A 19,457-nucleotide genomic window follows, 5' to 3' on the forward strand; every position below is an offset into this window, starting at 1 on the left:
TGATTTTGTCATTTTCCAATCAAAAATTTTTTGATTGGTCGTTTGTCTATCCACGAGTACTCATTTCTTCAAAAATATGCTCAATAGTTTGTGTGTATTATAACCATAAAGACTATATCTCCACAACGAGTCATTATTCATTTTATGCAAAAACGCAAGAAATAAAATGTTCCTAATCTTTTAACGAAGCGAAAAAAATCTTGAAGTCAAACAAACTTCGAGTTCAGATGAAACGACAAATAAACTTTCATTTGAAACATATCTTTATCTAGGCGCTTTTTCAAGTAGTTTCCTCAGTGGATCTTTTAAAATGTATAATCCAACTACGCGAATATTTTTTTCGTATGTAAAGACATATTCTGCAAACACGATCAACTTTATTTTGTGCTTGAATAAGAGACAATGAATCAGAAAAAAATAATGAAGCATGAGCCTGATGAATTGCCGAAGCAACAATCTGAATTCTCAGCATCACTTAACAATAATCGATTTCCTGGTGAGTCTACGAAACTTTGTTAAATGCGCTACAAGAAACTTTTCGTCTGATACTTAAAGTTACTCCACCCAAAGGATACACTCCAGTGCACACCGATTCTTTCGAAGCTCAGGGGATAATTTTGTTCTGCACAAAGGACGGAGAAATTTTATTTATGAATTTAGGCGATATTTTTTACTGCACCGAATCCCCAAGGAAACCAGGGAAAACTTCGTGCTCGCTGAAGTATGCCGGTGAAGAAACAACCGATTCATTAATGAATTTTTCTTTTGCAGGGATTAAACTTCAGAGCCAGAACAAGAGTCCGACACAATCCGAGTGAGTTTCTTAATTGAAGTTTATTTCCCTCTATATTATAGTTCTCGACTTTTATAAAGCTTTGAGGATATGATTCTCATTTCTCATTTCACCCTTGATGAAACGTGTCCTCAACTACATTGAGGACCAAATCATACAGGGTGTCCCGAAAATAATGCAACAAAATTTGGCAACAGATTATCGATACAAAATTAGGTTACCACTTTTTTCGATTTCTCTCTTATGCCCCCTAAATTTATACCCTAAAACTATTATTTTCTTTTTATCTCAGAATCCAGCCATACGAAAGTTACTGAATTTGGTACAAAGCAGTTTTATGATATGCCAAATCTCATAGGGATGTGTATTTTAGGGTTCTTTGACAGTTTCCATTGGATGAAAATGAGTTTGGAACCACTAAATATAAACCACATATTTCAATTCCTTGAAAATTTTTGAACCGTTAGAAAGCAAGTTTTTCGAGGAAAATTCGAAAATGTGATTAACAGGCAACAATTGATTGTTTTCCTTAATTTATGAATATATTTCATTGAAATCGTCATACCTCGAATATATGAAATTTCAACCTAATTGAAATCCGACGAAGTGAATAAAATAGTGTAGCTGAAAAGTATCTGTTCAACTGAGTTGGTTTAAAATTTTTTTGATGAATAGACGAACCTTTATTTCTGAATGTTCTCAAATCATAAAAGAACACCCGGTCCAGCTGGTTTTTTTCAGATTGAAAATGTAGAAAATGTTATGAAATTCCAGTTACTTCAGTTGATAATAGAAATTAAAGAACCAGCCTAGACTAAAACTTCTAGTTGCTTCGAGTTGAGTTTTCTGGGACTGTGAATATAGATGTCTCCATATCTGTCGTTATGACCATCAAGTTTGATAGACCAGTAGACAATGTCTCATAAATCACCAGTGATTTATAAATGTTATCATTCTCAAGGAGACAGATAGATTATTTATTTACACAACTGGAACCCCAACAGGATAAACCTAATAACAATAATCATCACTACATGCAACGGTCGTGAAAAAAACACCCAGAAGGAGCTGTTTAAATTTTATTTTTTTTTTTGGTAAAACATAGATATCGATTGAAATTTATGAAAAAACATAGATAGTATAGCAATCAGTAAATGATTAAAGTTTGAAGAAAAAAACGAAGGGTTCACTTTTTTTTTTATTAAATCTGTTAATAATGTGTCTTGTCATTGATGCAAGAAAATGGTCTATTTATTCTTGAGGGATATCCCAAGCTACCTGTACTTCATTTTTCAGAGCCGCCAAAGTCCGTGGGGGCTGGGGTAAATTTCCAAGCCTTCTACCGATGATGTCCCAAACATGCTCTATGGGCGAAAGATAGGGGTATCTTGGTGGCCATAGCAAAATATTCACATGGGTCGCTTCAAAAAAGTTTAAACTAACTCTGGCAACATGAGGTCGAGCATTATCTTCCTGAAATATTGGATTCTTAAAATCTCAAGCCGGTTAAGGTAAGGGAGAGCATATGGCTCCATTATTTCGTGAAGGTAACGCAGCGCTGTCATGTTACCTCGAATAATGACTAAAGGTGACCTACTTCCATGCGCAATAGCACCCTATACCAAAACGCCTACTGTCCGATGTACATGACGCTTAAGATCAAAATGAGGTTCACGTCTTTCTCCTCGACGTCATTTTACCCTTCTTCGGCCATCAGGTGTATCCAAGGAAAATCGAGATGAGAGACCATATCTATGCCATTCCATATTCCAATGTTGTCGTTCTCTGCACCACTGCAGACGTTGCCGTCTTTCCTCAACCCTAAGACTCGTAAGAGGTGACACAAGAGGGGGTCGATAATGCTGCAGTCCAAAAGACCTTATACGGCGGTAAACCGTTCGATCATTTACAGGATGGCCTTGTTCTCCTAACCACTCATCAGCCAAAGATCTAGTTGTCACAAATCGGTCTCTGATGGCCATAAGTCTTAGACGCCGATCTTGAACTTCATTTGTGCCCCTTCGACGTCCGGTGCTACTCTTCTTCGATTTTGGGCGTGATCAAACCACGCTTGACAACATCTCATAACAGTAGTTGGATTTCAGTTCGTACGGTTAGCGATTTCTCGAAATGACAACCCTGCCTCCCGTAGACCAATAATTCGACCTCTTTCAAATTCACTTAGCTGGCGATAAATTTCGCGTATACGTACTCTAGGCTTTTTAACAAAACTAAACATCGACATTGGATCTCCTGGAACAGCTGGTTTGCTGTAAAATTTAAAAAATTTGCAAAAAACGACTACTATATTACAGTAATAAAAATTGTTTGAATTTTAAAAAAACCTTCTCGATTTTTTTCCCAAATTTTAATCATTTACTCCTTGCTATATTTACTATTTATGTTTTTCCAAAAAAAAATTTTAATTTAAACAGCTCCTTCTGGGTGTGGCAGTTTCTTTGTCAGTTAGATACATCCTGACTTCAGATTCCATTTTGAACTCAAACCAGATTAGGACAGATCCTAAAATATCGTTGCAATTCCTTAATGTCGACTTTTCTAATTCCACGCTTTTCCTTCCTCCAAAAACTCAATAAGAATCAAACGACGGAGTGAAAACTGAATTTTCCAAATTCTCGACCTCCGCCAACCGGAAACCTGCCTTTCTGAGATATTCAGCCGGATATGGAAGCTGGCCCGAAACAAAGTCCGTCAACTTGCCCAATAAAACGAAACGGTAGGGCGAATATATTCTTTTAATGCTCCCTTCGATGCCGCCATTAGTGAGCGAAGAGCCATAAGTCCTTGTTAAAAGTTTCCCAGGCCCAACCCGGATCCAATGGATTACGTCCCTTGCAGTGGCGTAGCTTTTACTCACTCTTAGGTCTTAGTAGGCGTCACTATTACTCTTTTTGACATTGCTAAATTGCAGATCCAGGGTTCAGGAAATACATACGCCAAAAAAGTAGATTTCGCACCATTCGACATTTCACATTTGCAGGCTTTGTCTTTCACCTATACTCGAGTTGAGCTATGACATTTTCGTGAACGAATAGTCTGTCGTACTTGCATTATATATTCTTGAAATAGGTGTTCATTTCTCGAAAATGCCTTTCACACTATGTTTCCCATTTCCCCGAGCAATAAATTCATTCAATCTGGATATTGTGCCAATTTTCCATTAGGAGAAGATGCTTTCTCCTAAACATGTATTTCTTCCCAAAAATGTGTCTTATTTCGAAGTCACACCTATATAATCGTGTTATTCCTAGTAAAGCACAACGTTTGTCGAGCATAGTTTGGCTTTATAATAGGGCATACTTGATCTTCAGAGAAGGTATGCGAATTGGGAGCTTCATTCAGTGGCCTTTTCACAAATCAATCTTTTCTCCGCAGAAATTTTGGACCATACCTTTCATTTCAGACCCGATGACCTAATAATACCAATGAGTGTCAATGAATCAGAACAGTACATTCCGAAAATTCAAACCTCAAAGAGGTCAGTCATTTATAATACCAATTCAACGCCCCAATGTTCTATTGAATAGATATATCTCCCCCATTTAAAATGAATGGTTAACGTTCCTGCTGTAGTCACTTATTCACGAGGGTCACTTCCTAAACGTGGCAATAAACCATAAACATTCAACGCTGATTTGAACTGCTTTGTGGGGCACACTTGTACAGAGTTACAGGATGGACAAAGAGTTTTGTATGTTGGATTATTTGATTCAGTCACTTGATAGGGATTCGTAATGGAGTGCCTAATTTTGAGAAAGCTACGTGTAATAGATTATTGGAAAACGGTTTATCAACAAGCGTGTAATGATACTAATTATGCAAGGGTATTATGCTTGAGGCATTGAGCATAAGCACCTTTCGCACAATTCCTTGAATAAGCAATATATTTGGAGATCGTAGTAATATTTCAAAACAAATTGATTTCATGTCTATCTATCTATTAATTTGCATATTGGTATTCTTGAATTACGCAATGATGCCAGATATACTGAATCATCTTATTTTGAAAAGATCTATGGCTTACAATAATTACAGGAGGAGGGAATTTGCTCCATCATTAGAATGAGTTCATTAGGTACATTAGAATACTTATGCAAACAAATTTTCAGCGCAAAATTTTGGATAGTTTGGCTTGCAATATAAAGTAGGTAACCGTTTTACTTGTTTCAATTTCACGGTGGCTTTTGCCAAACTGTGTATCATGTTTCTCCGAATACATCACGATCGAAAAATATTTATATTTATTTTCTAAATACTTCATGAACCGAAGTATCTATTGCTGAACCAGATGAAACAGGCGTGCAGGAAATATCCTCAACGATTTCTGAATTAATCATTGTTATTTCCAGCATACAATCCCATGTTCAACCAGATAGTGTGTAATAATCAATAGGATCTAGCTCATGTATTATATCAGTTTTGAGATATGAATAAATCATGAACCGAAATATAAAATGCTGGAGCAGGTGAGAAGGTCGTACAGGAAATATTTCTAACGATTTCTGAATCAATTATTGTTATTTTCAACATACAATCCCATGTAGAGCCAGGTAGAGTGTAATAAGGAATCAAATATATCACATACTCTTAAATAACTATCGCGAAAACATCAACTGAAAGCATGATATTACTCGTAAGATATAGGTATTATCTCTTTATTAGTCCTCATTTCAAAAAACCCCGAACAAGTTTCTCTCATACTAGTTCTTACTGAGCTTCGCAGTTAGAATCATCTTATCTGAAATTTGAATACTTATATTGAGTAGTAAATTCTAATCAAACAAGGGAGTTCTAGTTGTAATGAAGGCATTTAGTATCAAGAAAAGAAAGAGCCTTTTAACTAGAAACGGGTTTCAACTGCAATAGCTCTATTTCATTTTTGTGCCAATTAAGTGAAAAAACAAATTGAACTACAAAAAAAAGTTCACTATAATCTCGTTTCTTCCAAACATATCTCAGACGAAAAGATTGCAAATGGCTCATTATTCCTCAGAGGTTGATATCTAGACCAGCAATATTCTGTCAATCGAAACATTAGATGGAAAATTAATGATGTCTCTCCGAAGCCTTCGGATGTATCAGATCAATACTCCCGAGGAAGAGGATCGTGCAAATGGGCCCCAGCGATCTCATTTCCCGATGTTCCTGTCCACGTCAACACAAAGTTTGCTTTTTTGACTCGAAGATTATTTATTCATGAATCCTCTGAATCGTCCTGAATTATGGCGGCGGGAATCTATCAATTCCGCAGAGTGGGGTGGCTTCGAAGGTTTCGAGGATAAATGGGAATGTCTTTTTGGCGTGAATCTATTGCTTTATCAGGATCTCTCTGGAGCCTCTGAAAATGTCTTACTTTCCGCCGTCGAAATCCTGATCATCGTCCCCCTTTCAGTGTGGTCGGAAGGCGATCGTATTTTCGTTTCCCAGTTAGATTTCTCGGGCGTGAGCCTGGAAAGGTGCAATTCAAGTTGACCGAATAGGAGGTGCACGTATATCGGTCATGGTTTTCGGGAGTGAAGGCTTGCGACCAGCTCATTTTTCAGTTCGAATTAGATATTTTCATTCTCAACGCTGATCTTGACACAATTCATTCGTAGAGGTCAGATCTGTGCCGAGCACTGAAAAAAACTGCTTCGAGCACTAAGCAACGAGCACTGATCGTATATGCCTTACGTGTCTCTGATAATGAATTCATGCTTATCTGAAAGTTTGCGCGGTGGGGCTGGCCGTACGGAAGAATCGAAAATGGTAAAAAAAAAGTTTTTTTACAGCGTGTCAGATTTTTGAAGCATATGTTAATTTGACCCTAAGGAAGCTACTTTTCGAGGAACTGACAATTTCGACGTGACGCAAGGTAACAGCGTTCCGTTGAAAATGTAAGAAAATCGTTACTTGTACATACTCGAGCGTGTCAGATTTTCTTCAAACGTAGAAAAAATTGCTTCGGACAAAATTTGTAGAAAATGTTATGCTCTACAATTTTTATAATGAATGCGAAAAAGATTTGAAGGCCAGGGGAAGGGATAATTCAAAAAAACTGATTTTTGTGACCTTTTTGGACAATTTTTATTGTTTCGGCTCCCTTAAACTATCAGATTATATTTTTTCCGTTATTCTTGAATCATTAGCCTCAAAATAAGAAAAAAAGCCACCACGTCCACACATTTTCGACACGCTTAAATTGTCAGATTAGGTAAAGCCGATAGATTTATGCTGAATGGTATAATTTAAAATGATGTATCTGAAGTATAAATCCCTATCAATCAACGAAAAAAAAAGGGATGAACGAAGCTGTAGAGAGAGGGGATAAGAAAATTAATGTGTCCAAGAAATTCGGAATTCCCTTGAGTACGCTTTCTAATTTTTTAAATAACAAGGAGCAGATATGTTCTGCAAAATCAAGTGCTGGAAGAAAGCGAACTACACGCAATTTCAGTCATCCCATCGATATCATTCTCTCATTATTACGATCCGCTCGGTAATTCGAAGTTTTTAACTTGTCCCTTCAACTTCGAATTATCGAGAGTCGACTGTAATTCGATTTTGCGAGCACTAAGCACTTTTCTGAAAATCTGTTGGAAATAAGATTTTTGTTATGAAATCTGCTTCTATTTCTTCGAAACCATAAGTTTTTTGTTCTATTCTACAGCAGTTTCATAAATAAAGGAAAATAATTTTTTCACGAATGGGAATATGAATTCTACGAAGGCGTAAAGAAGGACTACAAAATATTTTAAAAATATTTTTCGACTAATTTCCACTTTGCAGTGAAAATCTTATTTAGTTCCGAGTATTTACAGGGTGTCTTATGACTGCGTGAACTATTTCCTGAAATATAGGTTGCTTTTTCAACGAATATTCTGTATTCACATTCATATCTGGATGTTCACATATTCAGGGTAAATTGATGATGTAGTATTTGTATTTTTTAAATATTATACGTGGCGCTTCTACTCCTTTCAAGAATTGCTTAGCCAAGTTTTCAATGAAGTTAGAGAAAACGTTCACAATTTCAATTTTTTTTTAGGCCAATAATTAGGACCCAATTCGTTCTTTGGAAGTAAGCTTCAAATCATTAGTACTTTCTGAGTTATTCCGACTTTCTTTATTTTATGAATCTCGCCATCTATGAAAACCATTGAGTACCTACTTGAGCATATAGTCAAAACAAGCTCTTTTGGACACCGTTTGAAGCGGCTTCCTTAAAGCAAGCGCAATTTTGTTGTAAATCACATGTGTCAAGATTGTTGCAGTTTTTATTCAATAGGGAGAAAGTCGACAATTGTTTTCATAAGTTCGAAGGTGGTCATCTGAAGATATTCAAATGGGCTATTTTTCCTATCGATTCTCCTTATTTGGATATTGAAAGAAGGGGATTCGGTTTTAACAAAAGAAGAATTTGTTTCATTCTACTTCATAAACCTATAAGCGGAATTGAGTTTTAGATAATTACAATTCACATGAAATACAATTAGTCTTCATATAGAATTTGAGTTAGATCGAAATATTCAAATTCTTGGGTCTATATTATACAGGGTGTTTCACCGCGATTGTAAATTAAATGTTTTCGGAATGCCGGCAATAGACTTCTAGTTCCTCATTTCAAATGACAAGCCAGTATACCTTTGCATCTTGAAATGACCGATTTAGTGACAATTCCAACAGTGTGCCATACTATGGGTAAAAACTCAACGATTTATGTGTTAATGGGATTGTTATGATGAAAATCTTGAAAACGCGGAAGATCTCAATTATTGAGTATTTCTGCCTCTCAAAAAAATCGTCGAAGACCAAGAAGATCAACGAATTTATCAAAACTTGATATTTTCAAATTAAAATCCCTATCTAATATATAAAATTCTCGTGTCATAGTTTTCATTACCATACTCCTCCGAAACGGCTTGACCGATTTTGATGAAATTTTTTGTGTTTATCCGGTATCTATGAGAATCGGCCAACATCTATTTTTCATCCCCCTAAATGTTAGGGGTAGTCCACCCCTAAATTTTTTTTTGTATTTTTTAGACAAAATTTTTGATTTCTATTTTTTTATGATACAACCTACAAAAATACATACAATCCTCAATTTTCACCCTTCTACGATCAACCCTTATTTTTTAATAGCCATTTTAGTAATTTAATCATTAGGAAATTATTTATATGGCAAAACAACGTTTGCCGGGTCAGCTATCTATGAGAATCGGCCAACATCTATTTTTCATCCCCCTAAATGTTAGGGATAGTCCACCCCTAAATTTTTTTTTGTATTTTTTAGACAAAATTTTTTATTTCTATTTTTTTATGATACAACATACAAAAATACATACAATCCTCAATTTTCACCCTTCTACGATCAACCCTTATTTTTTAATAGCCATTTTAGTAATTTAATCATTAGGAAATTATTTATATGGCAAAACAACGTTTGCCGGGTCAGCTATCTATGAGAATCGGCCAACATCTATTTTTCATCCCCCTAAATGTTAGGGGTAGTCCACCCCTAAATTTTTTTTTTATTTTTCAGACAAAATTTTTAATTTCTATTTTTTTATGATACAACATGGAAATTATTTATATGGCAAAACAACGTTTGCCGGGTCGGCTAGTTTATGATTAAGTGTTTGAGTCTATTTTACGTAAGTCATCAAAGAAGAATTTTGAAATTGGATAAAAGAGTAATTTCGAACTGCTTGATTAGTCTGGACTTAATTGTTTGTTGGTATTGTTGAGAATCCATAAACAGTTCACGAAAAATTTTAATCATTTATCCAAACATCGCATTCCAGTCGAGTCGAATCAATTCAGACACATAACATCCGTTGATTGATTTTGAAAGTTTTTGCAGAATTTGAGTCATCTGCCAGACGGCTGCTGATGATTTTCTCATATTTTCTAATTATACGATTGTTACAAAATTCAACACAAGTCGGTACTTCAAAATGGCAGAAAAATATTCATATGCATTCAACACTAATGAAATCATATGAGCAAAATGCAAAATAGACCCTTAACCGGCGTAATTGATTTCGATCACTTATTCATCATCAGATAGTTCAGTGAGAAGGGCTTACAGTTCATTGCGACCTCAAGGTCTATTGTTCCATCAGATAGTTTAACCATATATCTGCGGTATACTACATGCTTATAAAGTGACAACTTGTCGATCGCTTATTCGTGTTTCAACAAGATTTCCGAAGAGCTTAGTGCTCAGTAATTCCAGGAAGTAATTCATATTCATGAAAAAAATTCATGAGATTAAAGTTGATTACCACATTCTCAAACAAACAAATATTGTAAGAATTAATAATGAAATAGCCGCAGTCCCTTCAATAAGAAATACTTTTACAGGTTCCTGAATTAAATTCAAAACTAAAATTTATTTTTCAAACAGGAGATTCATTTCATTACGATTTATGCAGCTGTATCCTCCTTGAGTAGTTTCCATTATTATTTCCTATAAGAAGTTGATTATTCTCCCCGATCCATGGTTAGAGTTACTATTCAGGCCAATAAGAAAGCAACCTCCACATTCAGTATTACCCGAGGTATTACCTGTCAAACAATAACTCGACGCATTTCTGATCATATCTACCGATTATTGAAAAAACCATACATGATATAGACAAATTACCGTTTTTCGAAAAACTTGAAGTAGAAATGACGAATATCTGAATACTTTTCAAGTGAAATCCAGATTTTATATGGAAATTTTTCGTGGAGTTGCGGTGAAAAGTTAACCGCTCCTAATTTTTCTGTCATCAAAGGAATGGCTATTTTTTCCCATTCAGTTGGAAATCTCGAAAAACATCCTTTGTATAAACACGACCTTTTCCTGCTTTACATTTCCTAAGGTACCCTCATTTATAACCCCGCAGAATTCGCCCGAGAGGATCGTTGTAGAGCATCAATTCTGAAAGCCCGAGTATGTGAACAAGAGGAAGCGTGAGTTGTAGGTAAGGGCAACATAGTAAATTAGAAGGCCTGGCACGAGCATGTGCCTCTGACAACCTTATTAAAACTGCTTCTAGAAATGCAACTCATAAATTGGCTCTTTGTCGTTCAGCCTGCTATACACAAAGAAGTAGTTTTTGCCTGACGAGAAAAAGGACGGTGTGCCTCATCCGAACGATGGTCAGGGTTATTTTAGTAACTCTCCATGCGTATGTTCGAAATGGGCTGTAATTTGTAATTCAGAATTTCGCTCGTCCTGTATACTGATACAAAGCATTGGTCATATGATGAGGTCATCGACTTGAATCCGCTGTCAGATTAACGTCGAATAGAAATAGAAAAAGAAATAATATGTGAAATATTAACGGCAAGTCAACAGACTGCTGAATTCTCAGACGAAACTTGATTCCACGATCTCATGATGGCCCCTGAAGTGCTCTACCGCGGAGAAACCATTCCGCCAGAATTCTTCGTTAGTAGCATAACTTAATAGACCAAGTGCTGACGAGAAAATCAGCAAGAGTTTTGTATTGGCTCATAATTACGAGGATATATTGAAAAATTCGTAGCCTACTATAGAACCAAACAAAATTTCAATGTCAAAATATTTTATTACTCAACATATTCTCCTTTCAATTTGATAAATTTATTACAACAAACCTGCAACGTTTCTAGACCTCTCAGAATAAATGTTTCTTCTTGCTCTGCAAACCATACCTCCACAGCTTTTATTACCTCCTGTTGGAAGGAGATTTACGACCTTTTAAACTTTTTTTCAGTTGGGGAAAGAGATGGAGCCAAATCTGGTGAATAAGGGGGGTGTTCTAGTAATTCGAACCCTAAATCACGAATTTCTTGCATGGCAACATGAGATTTGTGTGCAGGTGCGTTGTCCTGCAAAAACAAAACACCTTTGGAAAGCTTTTCGCGTCTTTTCTCTTTAATTTTTTCCCCTAGTGTGGTCAGTAATGTCTAATAGTAATCTCCGGTTATTGTTCTACCTTTATCCAAAAAATCAAACATGATTAGGTACTCCATGGCAATCCGAAAAAACTGAATCAAGAACTTTTCCAGTAGATTTTTGTACATGAAACTTCTTATGTCTTGGAGAACCAGAATGTCGCCATTCCATCGATTGTTTCTGGATCGTAGAAATGTACCCAAGTCTCATCTATAGTAACAAGTCGGTTTAAGAAGTCTACATCGTTTTCAAATTGAGCACAGATCGAACGCGAGCTTCTACCCTTGCTTGCTTTTGGTCAATTTTCAAACATTTGGGGATCCATCTTGCAGCAATTTTTCTCATGGCCAAATTGACGTATGAAATATTCAGTGCATCAGGTATCCGTTTTAGCCTAATTCGACGGTCTGATAAAGTTATGTCATGAACTGCATCGATATTTTCGGGGACTGACACATCTTCAATGGAAAATTTACCTCTTTTGAAGCTTGTAGTCCAATTTTTCACGGTCGCATACGAAGGACATTGATCACCAAGGGTATTAAGCATATCTTCTTAAATCTGCTTACCTCTTAACCCTTTTAAATAGGTACTTGATGATGGCTCGATACTCCAATTTTTCGATTTTCACAATTTCGGTTTACATCTTCTTTCCTTTTATTCATTGCCTAACTCTGGTTTCCTTTTTTGACTTCAAACTTCACACTCATACTTCTAATGAGTTATTGTTCGTTGCTATGGCAACGCGATATTTTTTTATGCATGGAAGTGGTCTAGGCTAACTAGATAAGAATACATCTCGTAAATATGATTTAGTGTTGAGGGTTACCTAAGTCAGCACCCACTCACAAGGTCAGGTAGTGGAACACCTGGAAGCTTCGCTGTATGTAAAATTACAAAATCCCCACTTTCAGCGACTGTTGACCAACTCGGTTCCATTCATCTGTGACCTTACCATTTCATTCTCAAATGGTATATATGAATAGTATATAATATGATAATTAAACAGAAAATGCATTCTCAGGCATTGCAAAACAACGAAATCCTTATGACAACTTATATATCATGTTCCACAAATATGCAGTCCGACCACTTCCTCAAGATTGTTTTGTACTATAGACTTGTTAATTGACAATTTTCAATTATTACAAAAGATACGTAGGGCATGTTGTAATTTTACATATCTACATCAAAGCACTTCGCTGCCAGTTGTAACAGGTTATAGCAGTTTTGTTATGATTAAACTTTTGCCGATTTTTGTTACCAGTTTTCGTACTAAGAACCTATGAAAAATGTAATATTAATAATAATAACATTCACCATTCACTGAACGATATTTTCTCAGAATATTGATGAGAATTTAATATAAACTTTTAGTAATCACAACCTTCCGAATTCCTCAACGAAACATTTCTGTATGGTTTTTCTCAGTTCAATTAGATTAGATAAACCTGCCAAGCAACAGATCTTGAACGTACTCGTTCTGACGCTAAATGGTGAATGCGCCAGGTCAAAATTTACCAATGACATTACTTGATATACCTACATTTAAAGAAAAATTCAAGATTTTTTGTTTCCCTATTTCTTTGAATAAGCGTTTTTCGAAAATGGAAAAATTACACTTCGTGAATCAACCAGTCAGGGTTATCTGACTGCTTCCATTGGATAAAATGGGCTTTGTCTATGGTTTATGACTTAAACACCTTGATTAAAGAATTCACGAGAATAATTAAGGTCCTACATTTTTTCTCTGGAGGTGGCTGACTTCTTTATTAGGTTATTGAGCTAATTTGATCCTTAATAATGATAAACGTTACTCACAAAAATTCTTCATATGTTGAGGAGTCTTCACTGCATAATGATAACATGTAAAATATGTATATTCTAAGAACCAGTTAGTGTAAAGAACAAAATGAGAAAAAAACTGCTTCTCATTACTTGAAGAAATATGCAAATGACGCCATAATTCGTTCAGACGACGAGGGAGCAAACACAAAATTTAGTCAAGATATGAATCATTATTTCCAGCTGCAACTGCTTCATTTCCACTGTCGCATAAACTTAATTGATTCTGATCGAACCGTACATATCAAATCCAGGGGAAATATATTGCGAGGCGTATAATCTGACATAATTCAAGCGAAAAGGCTGAGCATTGCTCCAATTTCATAATGGATAAATACGCCCTTGTAGTTCGGCAGCGCAACGTTAGATGCCCAGGGTTTATTTGGCTTTGTTTTCGATAGTTCGAAGTCGAATAATTTATCACTCCTGTCAAATCCACGTATTCATCTGATCCAATCAATAAATTCCCAAGGTAGTCACAGGGCTCCGAGCTGCGGAGCCTGCACTTGAAGTTTTCAGGACATAAAATATTCCTGAATATAGCCGTCAAAATCCCGGTCTTTCATCTGACAATTATTTTCACATCGTTATCGTTTTGATTTATACGACAACCATTATGGGTTCGGTTGTTGAGTTACTGTTGATATTTTTTTATTCCATGTATAATAATTACAGATCCTTCCTGTGGGAGCTTGTATTTAAATTATATGAAAAGCCACTCTCTGCGATTTCCCGCACGTTCTAGTTGATCCAGATTTCACCGGATTGGAATGAATAAAAAAAATTATATTTCGAAAATTATTTTTCCTCAATTCATCGATTAATTATTATTCATTAACCCAATGTCACAGAATCGTTTCGGATTTGAAAATGTATGTGTCGCAACGGATTGCAGTCAGATTCTTCTACCTCATTAGGCTAGATCAGATCAGGACTTGAATTCTACTCTCGTGTTTGGAGGTCAGCAACAAAATTTCATTGCAACTCTTGTGTTTCAACCAGATACATAGATATTTCCATGGATGGTGTGCTCAGCTGAGGAAGTGATGCCAATTGAGTTGCACATTATGCACACAACTAAAATGTTTCAGCAAAACTGAAGAAATTTCTGTCTACCAAAAACCTCCTTTAACCGAACTGAAAAATTGTGGAACATGCTTCCAGAGCAGCTCTGAAAAAAATAATCTCCAGCAATTCAGAATAAGTGTGAACAAGCTACCACTTTGCATTCAGGACATCAACTAGGTCACTAGTAGGACACTATTACAATAATTGCTGACATCAGTATGCCTGCAAAAGGTGTTGGAATAAGATTAAGATTTGATGGAGGCTTGTTCCACCTGAAGCGCCGCAGAGCAGAAACCAATACAAAGTTTATCACGGAACCTCAATATGCAGACGACTGCGCACTTTTATCGCTAGCAGCCCAGAGGATCTACAGATAATGTTGGACATCTACAAACTTATATACGAAGCTTTAGGCCTTAGACTCAATATTGACAAAACCAAAATCCTGGTAAGTCTGTCAGAAAACCTTCAAACAGATACCAGACTGGAGGATGAAACTCTAGAACAGGTCAAGCAGTTCAAATACTTGGGGAGCTTCATAAATACTAGGGATAACCTGGACACGGAAATACACAACCGTATCAGTTCAGCATCACGGGCATTCTGGAAGCTAGAGTACAGAGTGTTTCAAAATCACGACCTCAATCTGAAGACCAAGACAGCTGTTTTCAAAGCAGTGGTCCTCCCAACGCTTCTTCACGGACCTAAGGGTACGTTCATACCGAAGATGCATGGATGAGCGCGGTGGAGGTCGCGGTCGCGGTCGAGGTTTACATCGATGCCAGGCAGTACATGTCGAAGATGCTTTCCTTTCAGTCAAAGCTCATAAACGAACTGAAAAATAAATACGTTACCCTGGTGAATGTCACGTGATTTGAAGAGCGCCAATAAACGTGCAAGGTACCTCGCGGCAACTGCCCGATCGCCATATAAAATCAAACTATTTTGTTCTGCTATCGACATCGCTTAAAACCGCGATGATAAGCGGCGAGGGTGAACGGGTGAAACATCCTTGGTTTGTACGATCTCATTAGAATATGAAGGTTTGTTTTGACATCGATGTAAAGATCGCGACCGCGACCTCCACCGCGCTCATCCAGGCATCTTCGGTATGAACGTACCCTAAGTCTCCCTAACATAGCTCTGTACGACGAATTCACAGAAGGAGCTCGGAAACTAGGAGGCCAGTATAAGCGGTTTAAGGATACTCTACATCAATCTCTAAAATCAGTTAATGCCAATCATAACTGGGAACAACTATCATTAGACAGATCACAGTGAAGGTCTTTGGCCTTTGGTCCTCAGCTATAATGGAGACTCTAGAAGAATACAGCGGCGGCTAGATCTGGTTGGTGACTATCCATGCCCAGAGTGCGGGAGGATCTGTAGGTTACGGTTGGGTCTCTTCAGTCACAGGAGGGGACACAGACGCAAGTAGCACTAAGAAATTATAAGTTTGATCGCACCGATAGTCATTTTGTAGATTTATCCTCGGTAACGAGATTCAGCAATGAATTAATGAATGAGTAGGACACAGGTTTCTCCTCCTTCAGGCTGACAATAAAGACAAAAAGATACTGGAAAGATATAAAAAACCATTTCCCGTAATCCTGCGTACTGCAAACTCTTCTTCTGAATTGAGTAATGAAATAAATTTTCATCTGAAAATTAATAATAATAACCTTGTACTCAGATTAACTGAAAAATTATCAATTCTAGCAATTATTTGACAGAGTGCTCTATTGTGGAATGAACGTCATTAATTTATAAAATTCCAGTGAATATTATTCAATCCACCTTTTGTAGCAAGAAGATTAATATTTTCATTTAATTCTATTCATTTCCATGAAATAGCTGACGAAGTTTCGAAGAATCTACGACTATGTCAGTGATACCAATTATGTGAAATCATTATTCATTCCGTGTAATTTTGATGGAACTACATATCCGATAAATTCACATGTTTTAATGTTGATCATTCGAATCATTTCAGTGCAATAAATATAAAAATATTGCTCACAAAAATCTCCAAGCATCTCCAAGGTTTAATGAACAAGAAAATCAATTTCAAGTGGATCTGGATATAGCTTCTCAACAGATATTGAAGTCCTTGAAAGTTTTTTCTTAAAATCCCAACGGCACAAATCTGCACAAATGTAGCACAACTAAATAAAAAAAAATTAATTGCAAAAACACGAAAGTGCTGGCTGGCTTTTTTCCAAAATCTCACTTTTCCGAAAAACTAGAAGAATTTTCGTGAAAATTTCAACGGCACAAGTTAGCACACGCATGTAGCATAATTGTTCACATATATTTTCATTGAAAAAAAAACGAAAGTGCTGGGCTAACTTTTTTTCAATTTCAAGAAGAATTTTTGGGAAAATATTTACGGCACAAGTCAGAACAAATGTAGCGCAAATTTTTCCACTAATTTTTGAGAAGAAAAAACAAAAGTGCTGGCTAACTTTTTTCTTCATTGCCGATTTTTCGAGAGATAAGAGGGACTTTCGCAAAAACTCGAACAGCACAACACTCACTCATTTTTTCAATAAGTGCTGAGCTGGCCATTCACATTTTGTACAATATTTTGAGCACCGTGTGGAATAAAAAAATTTTCAACAGCACAAAGAAGCACAAATCTAGCACAATTCGGCACAAAAATTTTTTTCGAAAATCGAAAAGTGCTAGGCCAACGTCACACACATATACACTGCGCAAAAAAATTAACGCACATTCTGAAAATCTCAATTTTAATGAAAGTTATTTCTACCTTGACTTTATAACTTATTTTTTATGTTCTCTTGGGAAGATTTTGAACGAAACAAGACACATTAAATGGAAGAAAAATTCAGGATTTCACCGAATCTTATGTGAAAGAAGAGAAATGAACAATTTTAAAAATACTGAAATGCTGATAAGTGATTTAATACTTTGTATTTCCACCCCTTGCGTTAATTACAGCTCGGCAACGACGGTTCATACTCAAAATGAGTGATCTCAAAATGTTCTGATCTAATCCTTCCCAGATTTCTCCGAGTTGGATTCCTTAGTCATTAAGAGTAGCTGGATGCTTTTCTGAACTTCTCAGCCTTCTATTGAGGTTGTCCCAAACCTGCTCAATCGGATTGAGATCTGGACTTCTTGCTGGCCATTCCATTCGAGAGACTTCAGCCTCTTCAAGGTACTCCTGAACGATGCGCGCACGATGGGGTCTGGCATTATCGTCCATAAAAATGAAATTTTCACCAATGTATGGGGCAAATGGCACTACATGCTCTTCAAGAATGTTCCTTATATACTTATCAGCATTCATAGCTCCATTATCAACGACCACTAGGTCTGTGCGAGCAGTCAAAAATATTCCACCCCATACCATAATCGATCCTCCCCCGAAACCAGTAGTATTCAGGAAATTGCACTGAGCATATCTTTCATGTGGACGTCTGTATACAAGGGAACGTCGATCATAATGGTAGAGGTAGAATCTAGACTCATATGTGAAGAGAACTCTTTCCCAATCGGCCTCTTCCCAATGGATATGCTCTCTCGCAAAATCCAAACGCGCCCTTCGATGGGCTGGGGTAAGAGCTGGGCCTCTTGCCGCGACACGAGTCCTTAAATCATATTCTCTGAGGCGATTTCTTATTGTCTGAGTGCTAATTTGCACCTCATAAGTTTGCTCAAGCTGAATTTGAAGGAGGCGAGCGGTTGCAAACCGTTGTCTCAACGAAGAAACTCTCAAGTAACGTTCTTGAATGGCAGTTGTTACGCGTGGTCTACCCTGTCCTGGTCTTCGGACATTCATACCTGTCTCCCTGAATCGCTGCAACATTCTGGACACACTTGTATGGGAAACTCCAAACCTTTCTGCAATTCTTGTGTATGTCCACCCTTCTTCTCGCAAAACTACCGCTTGGGCACATTCCTCTTGGGTCAAATTGCGTGTTTCGCGTTGCATAGTGATCGAGTGTAGAAAATCAAACGTAAGAAAAACTATTGATCACTAGAATTGATCGAGAGCAACTGATTTTAGAATGGAGCCAATACATTCAAAATCTGATAATATCATTTTTTTTTATTCCTGCTGGAAAAAAACATCTGTATTGAAGAAAACCGTTGAAAGTGGATAACATATGCATGCATAATTCTGATAAAAATAATTATCATTGAGAACACCTTCAGTTGTAGAATAAATTTGAGATTTCCATATTGTGCGTTAATTTTTTTGCGCAGTGTATTTACTACTTCGTTTTGAATTTCGAAGAATTCTTTGGAAGGAAACGTAGAAGTTGTTTATTCCATTCCGACGATGGCAACAACCATAAACTTGGGTTATCAGGATGTACATAACTGGCTCACAAATTGAATTTTAGCTCCATCCCACATATGGCTTCATTGTTGCAGGTTACAAGTTCTGCCAGACTGCGGCATCTACGTAATCCTCTCGACCAGACCCTCATTGTTAAGCCCGTACACTCCTGGCAGCGATAGGACTGACAAGTTGCCGCTGGAAGTTTAAAACCGTTATTAATAGTGTCACTGATACTGCCGGACGGGCGAAGCTACTAAGTCGTGCGATAAAAACACCTTATACACGTGAATTGAAGCTTCCCTGAAAAAGGTTGTGCTTTATGACATGCAATAAAAAAGTTACGTGACCTTTAACTATTGACGGGTAACGTCTCCATCACTTGTATTCATGAATGATTAATTCGTGAGAAATTTCTTTTTGAAGCAAGCAGGGTGTACAGGTTGAGCAAAATTGGTGATACCTGAACTACAACTATTTAACCCAATGAGATAGGGCAAAATGAATGT

At 36.7% G+C, this 19,457-nt stretch overlaps 1 protein-coding gene across 1 annotated transcript in view; it reads left to right on the forward strand.

Moving 5' to 3' along the window:
• Positions 1-773: 773 nt before the first annotated feature.
• Positions 774-19,457, forward strand: part of LOC123309593 (leucine-rich repeat-containing protein 24-like) — a 28,873-nt gene continuing 10,189 nt past the window's right edge. The window contains exon 1 of the mRNA XM_044892782.1: positions 774-814. The gene's annotated coding sequence lies outside the window, so the exon portion shown is untranslated. The remainder of the gene's footprint in view (positions 815-19,457) is intronic.

This window comes from Coccinella septempunctata, chromosome 3, assembly GCF_907165205.1.
Source record: "Coccinella septempunctata chromosome 3, icCocSept1.1, whole genome shotgun sequence".
NCBI lineage: Eukaryota > Metazoa > Arthropoda > Insecta > Coleoptera > Coccinellidae > Coccinella > Coccinella septempunctata.